Source organism: Canis lupus, chromosome 2 (assembly GCF_003254725.2).
Source record: "Canis lupus dingo isolate Sandy chromosome 2, ASM325472v2, whole genome shotgun sequence".
Taxonomy (NCBI): domain Eukaryota; kingdom Metazoa; phylum Chordata; class Mammalia; order Carnivora; family Canidae; genus Canis; species Canis lupus.
The window spans coordinates 51,318,292-51,331,624 of NC_064244.1; the positions used below are offsets into that span (position 1 = coordinate 51,318,292).

The 13,333-nt window shown below is 40.8% G+C and overlaps 1 long non-coding RNA gene across 2 annotated transcripts in view; it reads left to right on the plus strand.

The window, feature by feature from the left end:
* Nucleotides 1-13,333, plus strand: part of LOC125753924 (uncharacterized) — a 124,691-nt gene that overhangs the window by 8,400 nt on the left and 102,958 nt on the right. For both annotated transcript variants that reach the window (XR_007406834.1, XR_007406832.1), the window contains exons 2-3: nucleotides 6,481-6,567; nucleotides 10,918-11,003. This is a non-coding gene — a long non-coding RNA (uncharacterized LOC125753924). The remainder of the gene's footprint in view (nucleotides 1-6,480; nucleotides 6,568-10,917; nucleotides 11,004-13,333) is intronic.

Genomic DNA, 13,333 nt, shown 5'->3' on the forward strand with positions numbered 1-13,333 from the left:
TTTCCTGTCCTTCCAGTCTCACTCATTTGCTCCTCATGTCTTCTCCATTTTCTGTCAGAACATAATCCTCCTATCAGAGAGAGAGAGGCAGACACAGGCGGAGGGAGAAGCAGGCTCCATGCAGAGAGCCTGATGTGGTGGATCCGGGTCTCCAGGATCACGCCCTGGACTACAGGCAGCGCTAAACCGCTAAGCTACCCGGGCTGCCCTAATCCTCCTATTGTAAACCTCCATCAAACACAAATTCCTCTTCAAAGCTGAAACTCAGTAAAACCTACCCAGTTTTGATTAACCTGTCCCATTGCAGGTGTTCTGGTTATCCCTTGTCTCTGGACAAGGTCTGAGAGCACAATTTCATCCTTAAATATAGTACTTAATTAATAAATAATTATTAACTTTAAAAATTTTAATTCCAGTATAGTTAACATACAGTGTTATGTTACTTTCATATGTACAACATAGGGATTCAGCAATTCTGTACATTACTCAGTGCTCATCAGGGTAAGTGTACTCTTCATGCCCTTCACCTGTTTTCACCAGCCCCCACCCACCTCCCCTGTGGCAACCATCAGTTTGTTCTCTTTAGTTAAGAGTCTGGTTTTTGGTTTGTCTCTCAAATTTTACGTATGAGTGAAATTATACATACTGTCTTTTTCTGACTTATTTCACCTAACATTAGATCCTCTAGATCTATTTATGTTGTTGCAGATCTTAAGATTTCATTCTTTTTATGGCTGGGTACTATTACATTGTGTGTGTGTGTGTGCGTGTATAATATATCTTTATTCATTCATCTCTCAGTGAATTTGTATTTTTGTATTCTTTGGGTAAATATCCAGTAGTGGAATAACTGAGTCATATGATAATTCAATTTTTTATTTCTTGAGGAACCCTCATACTGTTTTCCACAGTGGCTACACCACTTTGCATTCCCAACCAATGGTGCAAGAGAAGTTTTTTTCCCCTCTACATCCTTACCAACATTTGCTGTTTCTTTTGTTTTTGAAAACACTAACTTTTAAAAACAGGAGTTACATGGTTTTTAATGATTTCTAGCTAATAATCAAAAAATACAAGGCAGCTTAAAATAGCATATGTAACACTGTGCTAGATCTTTTATGTACATTAATACTTTTTCCCTATTAAAAAAAAACCTATGAGATAAAAGAAAAAACCCTATGAGATAAGGATTATTTTTTTTCCAAGTTCAAATACTGAGAAGGGAGCAGGCTCAATCAAATTAATGCCTCCTTTCTCTAATAACCAAGCTCTTTCTCCCACACTTACCTACCTCTTTACTGAATTGTTTACAATATTTATTGCTGTATACCTCTGTTATATTAGTGTTTGGAGATTAGCATTAATATTAGAATTTGCTCTGTGTTTCCTGGTAGAAGAGAAATTTAGATAAATAGATATATGGGCAGACGTAGGAAGATTGGCACAGATTGAAAGGAGAAAAGCTTATGTTAATAAGATATACATATTCTTAAACATTTAAACAAAAATTTTAAATGATAAATTTGACAGTTTTTCACTACAAATTGTAATTCAATGAAAAATAGTTGAAGTTGCTGTAATTGAATTCCAAAATGTTTTTAAATGTTTTGAAAGTGGATTATTTCAAACACTGAATCCAGTCTCCCCACCTCTGCCCCCTCGATAACAGGTCCTACATGCCATTCTGAAGGTGATCTCATTCATTGCAGAAAAACCCAGTGATCAAAAGGCCCCTTCTCTGTGTGTACGATACAGTAATCCTCCTCTCTCTATTCCATTGTTCGTGTCGGTGTATTTTTTGTCTCCACCTTTGTATTATAGACTCCTTGGGAGTGAAGACTCCCCTCTTCTTAATCTCTCCTGTCTTTTCAGGAAACTGATCAGGATCAGGCCCCCCTGTAAGCTCACAGATTAGTGGCAGACAATCACACGTGTTTTGAGGCCATGGAAAGAGACATTCATGAGTAAACAGGGGAAATAAGGCAACATGGGTGCCTGGTGGGAGAGACTGGTTGTGTAAGAGCATAACCAGCTCTGTAGTCTCACTGTCTGCATGCAGGACCTCTTGTTTGTAGTTTGGTAACCTCAGCTATGGAGATCCCAGCACTTAATGTCCTTACCCCTCCCTCCATCACAGATGGGGACACAGGTGGGGTCACAAGGCATCAGTGATCTGCCATGATATCAGGTTGGGGTGGATGTGCAGGCAGATATTTGTTTTTAAACAACCAGACAGGCTGTCTCCTGAGATCTGACCAAAACTGGAACTTGGAGGAGATTCAGCTGGCTTTGGTTCAGACCAGACAAAGTAAAACAATGCTAACAGCCAGGGGAAGGAGTCTCAAGACCCTGCCGGAAATGCTTACTCACCTTCAGCCTGATGTCCCTTAAGTCTAAGCATAAGTATGCCAGTAGCCTTTGAGTCCTTGTGCATTCCCTCACTGCACAGAACCATGGATCCTCTTTCTTCTATGGGGTGGGATAATGGTTGCAAATTTATAAATAATAACATTAAGTGATACTGTAGCTATGTTGTTAGAAATGACAGAAGCATATTCACTATATGGAAGATTCTTAGGTTATGGGAAATAGTCTCAACTTCTTAAATCCTAACACTGCTCTTTATTGAGTATTAACCATGACCAGAATGTTAGGCACATATAATTATGTGGACTCAGGTGGGTGAAGAAGGTAATGTCTCTAAGAAGAAAATAAAGTGGAGTGGAGAACTGTCAAGGATGTTGTCCATATTTGTTAATACTTTGGAAGCAGGTGGTCTGCTAAGTCTAGTGACAGCCCACCATGGCACCTTCGGACCTGATGCCTCATTGCATGGGCTTTATACAGTGCCCTTTTGGGTCAGGGCATAAGAGGTAGCTTGAAGCATAGCCGCCACGCTAATTTCATGGCTTTCGGTCTCTCTGTCTTTCACTCTCACGCACACACACGCATACGCGCATGCGTGCACACACACACATTTTTATGAGGCAGGGCAAGATGGAACGCAAAATGTGGTTTAACTTTCAGAACTTTAAATGAGAGCCACTTTGTTAGTGAAAAGCAAACAAACTGGCCACAGGGTCAGCATGCTCTGGAATGCAGAATTGTTTGTCGCCAGTCAAACAGCCGCCTGATGTTGGGTTTACATAATGTTTCAGCAAACTGAAACAATGAGGACATTTACCATTAACTCTAGGCCTGAACCATAAAATCAGAATAGGGAAGATCAGGGTCACTAACTCTGATCCTTAAGACCTTAAATGCACAGCTTTACCCAGGGCAAAATAGCTACTTAGACCAAGTCGTACAAATTTATTAAATGCCTAATATTTTGCCAAAGACTCTGTGGATAGGAAGATGCAAAGGTGAAGCCCTTTCAGAAGGCATGTGTTCCAGGACTGCAGTGAGATCTAGCTGGCAGGCAGAAAACTAGTAATGGTAGGGTGCCACTGTTAAAGTGATTTTCTTTTTAGCCAAAATGCCCTGTGTGAGTATAAACAGAAGAGAGTGTTAAGTTCACCTATGGAACAGTCAGAAAAGTTTTCCAGGGGAGATAGCATTTTAATTGAAACTTCAAAGAAGAGTAGTTTGCCAGGACAACAAACTAGAAGTGATGGGGTCAGCATGGTGGGTGTAAAGATAAATAAGTGTATGGTGTGAGGAGCATGGACATTCCAGAAACTACTAAAAATAACTTAGTGGTATCATATGTGAGGTGGAGAGTGGCAGGAGATGGAGGTAGGAGAGTGGTAGTCTGAATAAGAAGGGTCTTATGTGTGCATCAGGCTAAGTGCTTACATTTAATCCTGGGCAAGGAGGAATGCCAGTGAAATATTTTGAGCTGAGGTAATGATTTTGCCATGTTTGTGTCATAGATCAGTGCAATGGCCTCAAGGAGGACAAGTGGGAGGTTGGGTGACTGGAACAGGTGAAGCAGTCCTCTGGAGGTGGGGGCAGGCAAGTTTGCTGTGGATGCTCTGACTGGAATACACTGAGGAGTTGTTAGGCCCAGGTGAATTGTTAGAGACCTGCACATAGCCACGGGATTCACTAGGGGAACAGTGCGACAACAGGAATGATATGTATGGTCAGTCCTAGCTCTGAGCGAATGCCGGGGCTCAGGAATCGCTGTGCATGGCCCGAGAGCCTTGCCTGACTTCTGAGAGCCATTCTGAATTCTGGGCTGTGGGTTCAGCACTGCCCTGGGGCATCAGGGATTGGAGATCCAGGCTGTGTCAGCTTCAAGCAGGTCCTGCTTGCTCTGCCAGTGTCGGGAGCATAGCAGTGGGTCTTAATAAATACTTTTTGATTGAGTAGAGCCCCACACTATATAGGAGCAGGGATGCAGCAATGAGCATATCACACAAAGATCCAGTCTTGGAGAAGGGTATATTCCAGGTGGAGAGAAAAGTGATCAGCAAAAAAACAATGCCTAGAAAGTTAGATGGTGAAATACACTGTGAAGAAAAAACAAGGTAGAGAAAGCAGTTTGCAGTTTTAATTAAGAAGTTCAAGATATGGGACACCTGGGTGGCTCAGCGGTTTAGCGCCTGCCTCTGGCCCAGGGCTTGATCCTGGGGTACCGGGATCAAGTCCCACATTGAGCTCCCTGCATGGAGCCTGCTTCTCCCTCTGTCTGTGTCTCTGCCTCTCTCTGTGTCTCTCATGAATAAATAAATAAAATCTTAAAAAAAAAAAAAAGATGTTCAATATAGATTTTTCTGAGCAAAGACCTGCAGGAGGTTGGAGGCACCCATTTAGATATGTGAGAGAAAAGCATTCCAATAAGGGAAGAAGCAGGCCCCAGATGTTGAGTTGGGCATGTTGTTAGCATGTAGGGAGAAGCAGAGAGGCCAGCGTGGCCACAGTGAAGTGACCAATGGTGAAGTGTAGTGGAAGAATGGAGCTGGGAGTTAGTCCTCCACTCTGAGTGTGATGGGAAGTCCAGTTTGCTGTCCCTACTAGACATAGGCTGGACACATGCAAAAGTCATTGCATTGAAATAAGAGGTAGGAAGACTGCTCTGTATTAAAGGGGCCTAAAGAGTATAGGATGAGGAGGGAGATGGGAATGTGGGCTAATACTAAATATTACGGAATTAGTTTGCTTAGATGTGATTATTTCTATCAATAGGAGAATATATAGGAGAATGTCATTCTGAGAAGCATGCTGAAATATTTAGGGGTGAATTATCATGATATCAGGAACTTATTTTCAAACGATTTCAAAGCAAACATAAATACATGCACCCCCCCCCCCACACACACACACAATGGAGTGGATACACACACAGATAATGCCAAAACATAAAGTTGTATCTGTGTGGCGGGTATACAGATACTGCTTATACAAGTCTGTCCGCTTTCATTTTAGAGAATTTTCATATTGAAAAGTTGGGAAAACCCCTTTCTGCTATTGTCCATTTTTCTTGGCCCCGTTTTTGGTTGCAGTTACTTATTCTCATGAGGTTCTACCCAGCCCTGTAGGCAGTTTATTTACTTTGGATCAGAAATGTTTACCTCTGGAGACTTAGAGGAGACACAGAGCATAGGGGTTTGGATGGCATGTTGTGTGGGTGGTGTTCCAAACCCTTTTTGGCTAATGAGCCTGAAAAGAACAGGACTGTGAGTGGAAGGATGGTGTATGCCTCACAATTTTAAAAGACACTTCTAGGCAAGGGGAGGGCAAAGAAGAAACGCAGCCTTGGAGAGGCTAATTGTTCTCTGGAGTGTGTGCTTTTCCCTGATGTCTGAGGTTCTGAATTATTCCACCATTTACTTGCTCTGTGGCTTGACGAAAGGGTGAAGTGATTTAGAAACTCGGCAGTCATCTCGAAAGTCTGTTTCCAGTCAGGCGCTTACCAGGCTCTGTCAGGGGATTGGGCTCTGGTATATTAAATCCCAGATTTAATTCAGGGGCCAATATGTCTGTGAATATTAGAGAAGCTCAACTGCCCTTTGCAAGGGTCACATCAATTCTATATGGTATTTTCCACGTGAAAGCAAGAAGTAGTGCATCCAGTAAGCTGGGATTAGCACATTGGATCTCCTGATAAAATTTCAGCATATGGTTAGGATGTGAACTTTATACACACACACCCTCTGTCAGCCACACAAGATAAAAATAAAAAATAAGTCTGGAAAATAACTTAGATCTCAGAGAAAAGAAGAATGTAGGTGATAATATATAAAGGACTTACTAAAAATCAAGTTGTTTGAGGCCTTTTATTTGGTTTAAAAAAGTCTTTGCTGTAGGAATAATCATTTCAAGCTGTGGGGGGAGGAGTAGAAAAATGGTTGCAAATTGTAGTTTTGCCTATTGTTAGTAGTGTAATAATAATAATACTAGTAACTCTAATGGCAGCTATCATTTACTGAGCGCTTACTATGTGCCATTAATAGTATGTACTTTTTACATTTAACTGATTGAATCTTCATGACAGCCCTATGAGATAACTACTATTATTACTCTAATTTTTAGAAAGCTGAGATCCAGAGAAGTTAAATAACTTGTGTGAGATCACATGATTAGTTATTACCAGAGAAAGTACTCAAATGGTCTTTTGAGGTAAGCTAAATAAAACTCTCTTATTTTTCTAGAGTCCCGTTTATATTTTCTGCTCTCTCCTTGGCAAGTCTTCTCCGATCCCTCTGTAGGATTAGAATATGTTGAAAATGTTGGTCTCACACATTCCTAGCAAGCCAGGTCTTGAGAGGAGTGGTTCCAAATATGTGACTCTGGACCTCTGGGGCATCGATAATTTACTGTTATCACTAGTGGTAGTTTGATGTGTGCCATGTGTTCCACTATATGCTTTGTATGTTTTATTTCAGTATTAAAAAATACCTTTATGATCTGTTAAAAAAGTAATGTTGTAAGATAGGACTAAGTTATACCTATATATCTGGAATAAAAGTTTCACAAAACTTTTTTACTATATGTAATACACTTTGGTATTTCCCATTTTATTCATTTTAAAAATGCTGGTTGTGACATGCTAATGGATTTTATGTCTTGCTTAATGATTTATGACTCATTTTGTAGAAAAACACTTTGACTCATTTTACTTTTCATAATAATCTTCTGAAGTCAATATAATTTTAACACCCATCTTACAGATGAGAAAACTGAGTTCATTTGTTCAAGGTTATAGGAAGAGGTCAAAGTCTATACCTTATCCTTGAGATTATATGTTTTTTTTCAAAATTGATGTCAATGTGTTAAAACACAGCTGTCTAAATTCTTATTGCTTAATGCATTGTTTGTAGCCTGAATACATGGTCTTGTACATATGGAAATATGGGTACTGTTCTAGATCTAATATGTGAAGATGGGATTGTGATTTATCAAACACAAATATTTCTAAATAAAGTTGTGGTAGCTTTTAGTTATTTTACCTGTTTTCAATTATTCACTTAAAAAATTACAACTTCTGGGGATCCCTGGGTGGCGCAGCGGTTTGGCGCCTGCCTTTGGCCCAGGGCGTGGTCCTGGAGACCTGGGATCGAATCCCACATCGGGCTCCTGGTGCATGGAGCCTGCTTCTCCCTCTGCCTGTGTCTCTGCCTCTCTCTCTCTGTGTGACTATCATAAATAAATAAAAATTAAAAAAAATACAACTTTTATCCTATGGAGATCTGAGGAGTTCTTTGAAATTAAGAGTTGTTTTTTCCCAGGGAAAGGATTGAAACACAGAAGCCACACATTCAGAAGTGTGGATAGCAGTCTCAACTGGGGATTTGTGAATTACATCTTCAGTCTTATCGGCCCCCGGTGTAACTTTAGTGTATGCATCAATTATTAGTAGGCAATAGACCATAGCAATATTAGAAGTGCATAAGAGTTTGTCACCAATAGAAATTACCGGTACTTCATATTGCCTCACAATGTTGCAGATATTTCAAAATATAAGTTGTGCTTATCACTACATTGAAATTATGCTAGTTATCAGAGTCACCAGTCCTGATATTTGAAACACTGATAGAGAAGCAAACACATGTTTTAGTTTATCACAAAAGCTGTTGTTGATATTTTGGTAATTGCATTTCATTATAATTTTATGCTTCCAAATACATTAGAAAATAGAAATAGGAAAGGGTCTATAGGTCTTACCAGGCTGCCAGTGTGGGCTACGGCTCTGAAATAAATGAAGACCTTGGCTATAGATGGGGTAGGGGTTTCAACACAAGCTGATGGTCTCTGGATGCCTCTTTAGAACGGAGTCCTTATTTCTAGCCACTCAACATCAACATCATTTACTGTCCCAGTTTGACAAAGGGAGAAATGGGGCATTTGCTCATTCTAGGCAATGTGGAAACTGAGGCACAGCAAATTCTTTGGTCCTTTAAGTTTTTTTTCTCTTGTCTGAGTCTGTCCCATCATGTTCAATTTCCTGTCTTTGCCGCCTTCTTCATTGATAGGACTCTGCATCTTGTATTTGGCACACAGATTCATAGAAGGAGTGTTAGAACTACTCTGCTGTTTTGCTGAATTTAAGTTGAGGAAGTCAGCTTTACCAGATGCTCATTGTTTATGGTGGCTGATTTTCTTGTCACTAGGGTGGGAAAAACCTACATTTCTGGACTGAGTCCTGGCACTAGTCTTCCTGAATATTCATTTTGCTTTGCAGAAGCTAAGGGCCAGGGAAATGACCAGTGGTTTAAATTATTTCTAGGCCTGCGTTACAGTGCTGTGAACATTAAATAATAAATAACAGACTTACACTCTCACAAAAGTCTCTGCTTTGATGAAGGCTTGCAGTGGTTTTCGTTCAGTCTTGTGTTAAATTTAGCCATAATGTTCTGTATATTTACAGAAAAATAAGTTATTGTGTGTTCTATGAATTGACATGTTTGACGGAGCTAAATTATTTTAATCTTGGGATCATCAGGATACATAGAGTTTAATTTACTGCTGAAATTCCTTTGAGATGATATAAACTCCCTTCCATGGTGTTATCGGAGTTATCTTTCTCCTTAAAAACAAACTGAATAACTCCATTCCTTTTTTATAATCTTAACATGTTCCCTCTGTTGTCCATGGAATGGAGTTCAAGGTGTGTAAGAAGGGACATAGGATTTCATGGTCTGGGCCCTGCTGTCTCTTTATGGATGACCCTTTTCCCATGTGTTACCTAGGTCTTATCCTTTCTAAAGTCCTTGTATTTTCCTGTACTCATTCTGACTTCAATTAACTGTGAGTCTACATAGATGATTTATTCTCTTATTCTGTTCTACTTCCTGAAAAACTCATGTTAGTCCTTTCAAATCTCTTGGGCATCACCCGCTTTCTGAAGACTTCCTTTCTTTAAAAATTTTTGTTTTAGGGGCACCTGGGTGGCTCAGTGGTTGAGCCTTTGGCTTGGGCTGTGATCCTGGGGTCTTGGGATCGAGTCCTGCATCAGGCTCCCCACAGGGAGCCTGCTTCTCCCTCTGCCTCTCTTTCTCTCTCTGAGTCTCTCATGAATAAATAAATGCAATCTTTAAAAAATTTTCATTTTAATTCCAGTATAGTGTGATATTTGTTTCAGGTGTACAGTATAGTGAATCAACAGTTCCATGTATCACCCAGTGCTCATCAGAATAAGTGCATTCCTTAATCCTCAAGAAGACTTCCTTTGTATTGACCTCCATTCATTGCTCCCCATCCAATAGAAGTTGGAGGATAGTTGTATAGTAACTGGTGTTATTGATCTGAAAGCATTAAGATGACTTATTTTCAGAATTATATCCTCCTTTAAGGTGGGATTCTTGAACACAAGGACAGTGTCTTCATCTCTTTATTTCTGGTGTCTAGCATGAGACAGGTGCTCTTCTGATTTTGCCTGAAGGAATATTGTGATAATGCTGACTTACTTAGTGGTGTGTTAAGAGGATGGGGTAGTAAAATTTAAGCATTATATATTGTGTGGGTCATTTCTTGTGCTCTTACATCCTCTTAGCCTACTTTTTAAAGAGGTTTATTTATTTGAGAGAGTGAGTGCGAGGGGTCAGGAGTAGCAAAGGGAGAAGGAGAGAGAGTGTCTTACACAGATTCCATGCTGAGCGTGGAGCCTGATGTGGGACTTGATCTCATGACCCTGAGATCATGACCTGAAACCAAGGGTCCTATGCTGAACCAACTCTGCCACCCAGGCATCCCTGCCTACCTTTTGACTCTAGTCATTGTTATAGCAACCATATGCACTTGTGACCCAACAGCTCCTTGTCTCACCTGCACCACCTAACTTGCTTCTTGACCTGGGGCTTTTCTCATGCTTCTGCTTGTGGAGACCAGGCCACTCATTCTGCACCATGTTCACACTGGAAGTGGGAGTAAACTAAATCCTGTGGAGCAGCGGTGATAATTGCTCAATAAATAATACAAGTCCCCATATTCCCAAGGAAGACATCAAGGTTCATTCTACAAAGCAATTCAAAGCATCCCAGAGGGGTGGAGGTCCAATTGTAATTGCCCATACCAGTGACCATTTCAACAAAGGGTCCTTGGATTGGCTTCCCCACCCCTCCCTGTTTCAGTTGGCCTCGTCCTTTACTCCTGTACCTTGGAATCAGTTCCCAAAATAAATCAGTTCCCAAAAATCTTGTCTTAGGCTCTGCTTTTGAAGAAAGCCCACACTAGAGCCCTGACTTAAAACAGTCTTCACTATGTCATGTTTTTCTTAGCTTGAAAGATGTTTGAAGACTATTTGCAAGTCTCATAAAGTGGCCAGATGGTATGGAATACAAATAAATAGGATAGCATCAACTGAATTTTATATAAATGTGCTATAATGTATGAAATGTTTTGTGAATTAGGGATTCTTACTCCTTTAGTCAGGAGACAGACTCAGACAGTTGTTCAGTTTTGTAAAAACACTTCTCCATAATTCTACAGCTGTGCCTTAGGTGGTAACTGATAGTGATGTTTTGATCACAGCTTTACAGATGGTGAGGCCCTAGACGCAGCGGCTTTCTCTGAGCAAGTGGTGAGGCCCAGAAAGACACATGCCTTTCCCATAGAAGGTCAGTTTAAGGTTTGGATGTGAAACCCTATTCTTGTATCCATTGGATGGCTTGTTCTGGTGTGTGTGTATATGTGTGCCTGTGTGGGTATACTTCCTTTTTAAGCACTAGGTATTGTTTTTAACATAATGATTTTAAATATCCCAATCTTTGGATTACAAATAGAAAAATGACATTTTTTGTAAAATGTACATTATTAGGCAGAAAAATTGGCATCTGAAACTTTGTGTATTACAGATGCATAAATTACAGAATTGTTATATCTTTTGCAGCTTAGCAGAGTCATTCAGAGTTACTCAGAGCTGGAGATCCATGTAGTTTTAGCAGAGCCAGGACTAGCCCCTAGCCTTTGGAGTCTCCTTCTCCTGGTCCTTGTGGTACACCACTCTATCTTTTCTTGAGGATCTTTCTGTTAAAGTGGAAGTTGGCATACTTTCCCTGTAAAGGCCATATAGTGTAATGTAGGCTTTGCAGGCCAGTGTTTGCTGTTGTAGCGTTCAATTCTGCCATTATGTGGAAGCAACCATAGAGAAAACTAAAATGAATGAGCATGGCTGTGTTCCAATAAAACTTTATTTATAAATAAAGTACAGTGGCAGATCTAATTTGGCCTGGGGGCTAAATTTGCTGACCTCCTTTTTTTATACCATTGTAGTTACAGTGACTTCTACTTGTTGGTCACTAAAAGGCTGCTGGGTCCTAGAGAGTTAAAACCACCACCCAGCCTGGTGGTGAGCTGGGCTGTTGCATCACGGCCCACACATGATTGGGCTTCCTTCCAGGTTGTGTATGGTCAGACTCTGAGCCAGCAGCCAAGACAGTGAGCCTGGCACCCACAGTGCTCCAGTTTCCAGAAGGAATCACAAATACCCTTCCTGTGCAGATAAAGGAACAATTGTATTATGGGAGAACTTACTGGAAAGTAATGCAGGGTCACCAGGAAGGAAAAGGAATTCACTCCTCAGTCACAGTCTTCAGTCTGGTTGGGAGTCACTGAGACCTGGAAAGGTCAGCTAGGATGCATGTCTGATTTTGGCAGTCCTCCAGGGCTCTGCACTCACGGAATCATGATTTGGGTTTGGTGATTACAGTGGCCCACTCAGAGCTTCCTCTGGCTGCTCCTGTTGTCTCTCCCTCTTCACAGTACATGGTTCCCCCAGTATTTTAAACCCTGGCTTGGCATATGCCGATGCTAAGATTTCTATTAACCAAAATCTCCACACAAATCGTGTGGAGACGCAATTTGTCTTCTCTCACTTTTATCTTCCACAAACTTGACAACTTGACTTTTGAGTCCTCTATCCCATGCTTCCATCCCTAGATTTGGTCTCAGGTCTGAGGCCCTAGAAGACCAATGTTTTTCTATGGAAGGTCAATGCAAGGAGCTGGGGCTGAACCCTATTATGCCCATGGACTGGACGATTATCCCTGTGTGTGTGTTTGTGTATTCACATGTGTGTGTGCTCATATGTGGGTATATCTGACCTTGACTTTTAAATCAGAAGGTCACCTTCCCTTTGTGCCTCTTTGCTGAGGGAAGCTCCTTCTGCAGCCTGGGTGCCCTTAGATAGACCCAGGCATTCGCTGGCTCTCATTCTCAAGTCTTCTCTCTACTCTTTTTCATCAGGTGGATACACATCATGGTCTGTTTCAAAGTTGAAATAGTCAAGGGCTTTCAGAGGCTGAATGAAGTTTTCAGTGGACTTAATGATCTAATACTAAAAAAATATATATGTTTTACCTATTTCAGTGACCAACTGGCCACACATGCATAAAAGCTCTTAATGCAGGTTTACACTTTTAGTGCTGAGGTGCTTGAGGGGGGGAAAAAAGTCATGCATTATTACTTTTTTCCTCAAGTAGCATTCTGGCTCTTGGGAAAAGGAATGCTGGTAGTTAGTGAGAGGAAGCAGAAATGAGAAGGAAAGAAGGTAGGCAGGGATATTGGATTATTTCTTCATAAACAGCTGATTCCTTTAGCACCTGGCTTTGGCTCCTGCTGCTGTGAGAAGAATATTAACGGCTTTAATATTCCACTGTTTGTGTTTGCGAAGCATTTGATTGCTGTTCTAAGCTGCTTGGATCTCAGACTGGCAATGGGGACAGAAAATGTAGTGGATATAAGAAGAAAACTAGCCAAAATGCTTTAAATCAGGTTAGCTTTCCCTTTAAAACCCATTTGGGATTCCTCTCTCTCTCCCCCTTCTTCTTCATAAATCTCTGATTTGTAGCTGCATCTCTTGCCCTGAAGAGTGGCATATTCTTAAGTGTACAGGTTCTACTGTTCTGTCCACATTATTGCTTTTTGGTTAGTATTTTTAATGGTCTAT